Source organism: Lactuca saligna, chromosome 9 (assembly GCF_052625555.1).
Source record: "Lactuca saligna cultivar CGN05327 chromosome 9, ASM5262555v1, whole genome shotgun sequence".
Classification (NCBI taxonomy): domain Eukaryota; kingdom Viridiplantae; phylum Streptophyta; class Magnoliopsida; order Asterales; family Asteraceae; genus Lactuca; species Lactuca saligna.
The window spans coordinates 174,813,923-174,820,505 of NC_136425.1; positions in this window are offsets into that span (position 1 = coordinate 174,813,923).

The window sequence follows — 6,583 nt, forward strand, 5'->3', positions numbered from 1 at the left end:
AGATGCCTGGTCTCCTTCTACTCTTCTTTCTCCTCAAAATCTTCAAGAACACTCCAAAAACACTTCAATCTCTCAAGGAAAATAAGGGAAAAGCGAGGTTGGGAGTTCGGGGGGGGGGGGGGGGGAATGGGGACGAGGTTGGGGCGGAATGAGGGTTTAAATAGGGTGCAAACCCTTGAAATTTAGGGTTTCATCCAGCAGCGGTGACTCGCTGAGTCCGGGATATGGACTCGCCGAGTCGCCAACTTAAACGTGTCCTGAGTCTCGTCCCTACTCGGCGAGTCGGACCTTATGACTCGCCGAGTCCAAGGCTAAAATAGGGAAATGCTCAAATAAAATTCACATACCGGAAACCAAGTGCTACATTTGACGTCCCTGAGGACGTCTTAGACGTTGTGTATAACACATGGGCGTCCTTCCTACATCTTTGTATTCTCTCTCTATCATCCTTGAATTGCACTAAAAATGGCCTAAAACGTTCGACACACTAGGGGATGTCTTAGACCCCATGTAGGATGTCCTTCCCAAATCCGAGCACCTTACGTAACACACTGTCCCAACACGAGATGCCTAAATAACCCCCGACATCCTTGATGATGTCATAGACATCGACTGGGCCTTCCTCATTTTCCTGCTCCGAAAGCTGTTGAGATGTTGATTGTTTTGACCTTGGCATCCTTCAGGGCTTCATAGACACCTAATCCACGTCCTTCTCCTTTCGGTCACATTTTGGTGATGAAAACAACATAATCAACAAAAACACAAAACATGAAAATTGTGGGAATTTGTCTCTAGTTTCTGAAACTTCTTGAGTCAGGTCAATCGAAGCTCCAGAGCTTTAGGTATGACCAAAAAAATTGAAGAGTGATCAATTTTCCCAGCAACATTTTTCTTCATAACTTTGCGTAAATTGTCCTCATGCTTGTTAGCTTCCTTTTGCTTGTTTTCCTTGCAGATTCCGCTCACTTTTAGATTATATAATTATCTGCACATAATGTTCAACATTCCATTAAAGTAGTGTCATTCTTGGGTAATCGCACATCAATTCAATATATGTAATATGATTTATTATGTTATAAATATACACGGATCTCCTGCGTGTAGGGGTCAGAATGCCAAGCTCAACCCAAAATCTGAACTTTAGTATTTTCCTCATAACTTTTGCATACAAACTCGGATTTAACCAAGGTTTTTGTTTACATTCATATTTTTACATGATGAGTGGTTTGAAGAAATAAAATTTAGTAATAGAACCTATGAGGGGTATTTTTGTCATTTTAATAACTTATGTATTGTATCAGTTATGTTTAACGAGTATGCTCTAAGGAAATGAACTAGAAGAGGACTAGCTAACTTTCATGTGATTAAGGTGAGTACATGTTGTCATTTTCTGACTATGGGGTACATGGAAAAATTATCATATGATAATGAAACACCAATAATTTACTAAATGTTTTGAAATGAACGTGTTAAATACTTTTGAAAAGATTTATGTTTATTCTTTTTCAGCCATTAAAAAAATACTTTTGAAAAGAATGCCTTGAACGCAAGAACGTTTTTTAAAGCAAAGAATGCTTTAGAAGAACAAATGTTCTAATATGTGAAATGTGTTATTTCAAAGTGTATCTTTTAGTAACCTATGTTATGATAAATGATGATACACATATTAATCACGAGAAATATGAAAGCTAAAAGAAAGCAAAGATGAAATGAAAATTATCAGGACCATGATTACTCATAAAGAGGTCTAGAGGAATCTAAAGGGGTGGTACCTCCTTGTCGCAAAGTATATGTTCTGAAAGCATGATTCCTTAGTGGATTGATTTGTTCTTTCCACCTTGGTTTTGGAAATGGAAAATGGAAAAGAATGTAATGAAATGATAATATAAGAAATTGGAAATGAAAAGGGAAAAGAATGTAATGAAATGATAATATAAGAAAGTATACTTGTGATATGTTATGTTATGTTATGCATGAAATGATTTTACAAGTAAATAATTGAAAATGCTTTTATGGTATGCATGAAAGGAGTTTTTCTTGAAAATGATTGAAAATGTTTTATGGTCTAAAACCCATGTAAGTGAGATATGTTGTCTTATGCATCTTTTATTAATGTCATGTATCCTAAGTTGCACTTAAGAAGAAAAGATGATGGATGGAAGTTAGAAGTTAAGAAATAAAGAATGAAGTAGAACTTGTTAAGCTACTTATTAATTGTATTGGTATAATTATTATTTGCTTGTTGTGGTTTTATTAATGTTTAATGGTAACACCTAATGTTTTAATTGTAAATGTTTTTTTGGGACTGAGTTTTTATTAAACATGGGTTAATTCCCGAAAAGATTTTATAACCATAGCTTTGAAAAAGTTTAAATTTTTTGAGGTGTTACACCTTAGACATATGTTCATAGTAGACATAGGTTCGTAACACCAAAGTGTCATATCAAAAGCGAAAATTCCAAAAATTATAGGTGTTTTTGTAATATTTATATTCTTAGTCAGGGTGAGTATTATTTATTAGGAGTGATGTTGGAGATGTACTTGCATGTAGTTCTTGAGAATCAAAATTTAAGTCTTCTTTAATATGGGTGTTAGTGTATGAAGTAGATCCTTTTCCATTTTTTCTTCCGATTTTTTTCAAATGTGGTAGGCCTTATACAAAATCCATGTTTGTTTTGTTGTCTCTCCACCAAATCATAGTAGTTATAAACTAATTGTTTCAAAACACAAATTATAAGTTAAGTAAACTAATTAACTAAATGGTTGTTTGATAGTTTTTGACTAAGTAAGATTTAACTGAGTCAGAGCCTGATTGGGTCTGGAATCTGACTGAATCTATATCTGACTGAAATCATGTTGTTTGATTGTGCGACCGACTAGTTGTGCTGACTGTTGAAAATGATCATTTTACTCTTCTATTCTATTTTTTAGTGGTATGTCAAAAGAACCAAAAAAAGTACACTACAGGTTAAAAAACTAACCAACAAACTAAAGTACATTGCTATGTAGTGCATGTATGAAAAAGAAAAAAATACATTGCATTCTTATAGCCTTTTTCACCAATTCTTTGCAATAACCTAGATAACAAAACCATCAGGTTGTTTCCATCATTAACCTTCTCCACCGCTTCCTTCACTTTCAACGCCAGTTCCTCCGCAAAAATCAAAGACCCGATGAAGATGTTTGCATCTTCAAGGTCTAAACATAAGTTATCCAACTACAAAAGAATCTATTTTTTAGTATGAATCTATCCAACTACAAAAATCAAACAAAAAAACATAAATCAAGATACTTGATTCACCTCCTATAACCAAAAGGTAATGAGCTAGATGAACACCCTAATGGGAACAACCTTGATTTTAGGTAAAAGTTATGAACTATAATCCCAGGTGAATTATGAACTAAAATGCAGACTCATGGTTGATGTATCTACAAAAAAACAAAATTACAATTTCACCCTCATCCTCACCTTCATCACTACCATCCACATCCTTGAACTTCCCAAGCTTAATAGTAACTACTTTATCCTTTTTTTTCATCTTCTTTTGGAATTTCACCCTTATCAAATTCAAACTTTGGATTCTTAAAATGAGAATTCACTCTTTGGATCGATGAAGGATCTGGCTTATCATAACTAGCAATCTCTCTAGAAATCTTGCTACGCCAGATTCAAGAAGAAGCACAATTGGTGAACATGACAATTAAAAGGTTCTTTCACACCAATAAATGATTTGTAATTAAAAACAGGTAGTGTAATAGTTGTTGTAACTGGTCTTGAAGGTCAGTCACATTATCAAACTCATATAAGTCCCTATTAGTTGCCCTTGTAAGGAATCCAACTAGAAGATGAAGCAACCTATAAATAAAGAAAATCATGGCAAGGATTATGATGACGAGTAGACCACATAAATTACCAACACCAAATTTCAAGTGTTCTAATTTTCATCAGATTTTTACAATGAAATACCAAATTTTACATATGACTTCAAAAAAAACATTACCTAAATGGTTGGCGATGGGGCGGAGGTTGGTGACGCTGCTTGCGAATGAGGCTCTGCTTGAGCTGAAGGCGACAAAAGTGCCAGCAAGAGGAAGATAGTAGAAAAGGTTGAAGACGATGTGTGGAAAATGAAGTTGTTTGAGAAGATGCGTGTTTCTATCAGGGCATCAACATCGTTAAACCCATCAACTATTCGGTCAACGTTATTTTTCATATGATTGAGTCAGTCAGGAGACTTTTTCGTGTGTATCAAACAGCCAAAAAGTGCTGACCAGACCCGTTCAGGAGGATATCAAACAGGACCTAAACTAGTTATAAAGTAAACCAAAGTAATTATAAATTAAAGTAGACTAATAGCTAAACTATAAAAGCAATAATATAATTACGAAAATTTATATCATGTTGTTTTAAAGTGCTAATGGAATTGGCAACAAAATAACTACATTGGCCAGCGATCCAACGATATGACTTAGGTGGTGTTTTGTTTAGCAAAATGTCTTTTGACCTCTTATGGCTGAGAATGGAAAAACATTTAAGGAAGAAGACAGTTTGTTTTTAGAATACAAAAAACATAAAAAGTATTTTTGACTTATTTTTCCAGAAGACAAAAGACAAAAAAAATATTTATTTTAGGACCATTTTCTGTAAATTAGCCGAACCCCAAATAAGAGCAAACAACTCCACTAATCGACCTACCACACCTTTATGTAAATGTTGACAACTCCAAGAAAGATCACCATCTCCACCAGCGGATCTGTTGTATCTCCTTTGTCCCTAGCTCCATTGACATCATGTCAATGCTTCTCCCACTAACCAACCGATGTCACCAATCTCTTGCCCCTCTCTACTATCTATTTCTCTCTCGCATACAACTCCACTTATCTCATCTACCATTAATCTCCTCTCCATCTACATTAACCCAATTAATCTCTCTCTCTCTCTCTCTCTCTCTCTCTCTCTCTCTCTCATGTACCAAAACAATCGTTGACTACCCCTTCATCATCAATCTCCAATCATCCTCCTCCATTAGCGATCTTTCTCTCTCATTTGCAGCAAAATAATCATCGACACCATTGTTGGAACCCACCTATCTTATCTCTCTCTCTCTCTCTCTCTCTCATACAATTTTAGTATTAACAACACCTAAGAGTTTAAAGGTGGGTCTGTGGTTGAGGTAGGGTAGGTGGGACCCATTTATCTTTTTTTTTTAGAATAATAAACACACACCCTTTAATCATACTCGTAAATATACATATTTTTCTACCACAAAATTTGAACCGTCAACTAACGATGAGCGGAATTACCCGGATAGCCGAATCCAACCCAAAAACGGACCAAATTTACTCCAACGGTTCGACTAGGGGTTCCTTAGCATGCCAATATTCGATCCCGATTTTAAGATTCGTTCGGTCTATCAAAAACTAGTTAAAATACCAAAAATACCGAAACTGGACCGGAAGTGAGAGAGTCGCAATCTATCAAATATTCATGCAAATCTTTCAAATGTTTTGAAAACATTATCCTAATCTATTCATAATTGAAACCAAAGGCTACTAGCTCCTACAATATAACATTTATGAGACACATTTCAAGACTTATTCTTACAATATACCTTTACATTTTTCCCGTTTTAGCAACTATTGTATAATGTTCGGTTTTTTAAAGTGTATAACTAATTTGTTTGAAGTCAAAATCACTTGATTTTTTAGCATGTAATTTGGTGTTTCTAGTTCATTTTAGAATACAAAAAATCATTTTTTTTGTTATATGTTGAATTTGTTAGGAGACCCTAGAAGACAAACATATCAATGTTGAGTATTTTTTGTTTCAACAACTTTTATATTTTGTCCCGATCTTTAAAATACAGATAACTCGCTCGTCTTAAGTCGTAACTACTTGGTTTTTTTCCCGCATGTAACTTAGTGTTTGTAGTATATTTTAAACTAGAAAAACTCATTTTTGCGTTAGGTATTGAATTATTAACATGCCTTTGAAGACAATATATCAATTATGAGATTTTTTTATGTGCAAACCTATAAAAAATGTAAACCAGCTCACGTAACTGTAGTTTACTCTCTAAATCAATGAAAAGTAATATGGGGTTATCCATTAACCATTGATGACACCTTTGACCTTCCCTTTGAACCATTGGTGAAGTCTCCTAGTCTCCTTTCTCGTATCATTGATGGCGACAATGGTTCGTTCTTTTCTATAGTTTAAAAAGTTTATATATTTTATTTTGATCATCAAACACTTATACACTGAAGGTATTTTTCGTCATCTTCATTCAAATAATATTATATTAAAACTTGGATGATTTTTTTGTATTTATGTTCACTATATTAATTTGGATTACATTTTTGTTTGTTGTTATATATTATTTCAGAAATAAAACATTCCAATCTATTATACAACAAAGATACATAATTAACATAATTGTTGTAGTCATAATTTTTTAACTTTAAATAAACATTAGAAAAAAGACGTACTTGTTCTAGAAACTTTGTTTACTTCCTCTGTTTGTTTTAGATCTACAAAACCATATTTTTTTTAAAGCAGCTCATAATAAACTATAAGCACATG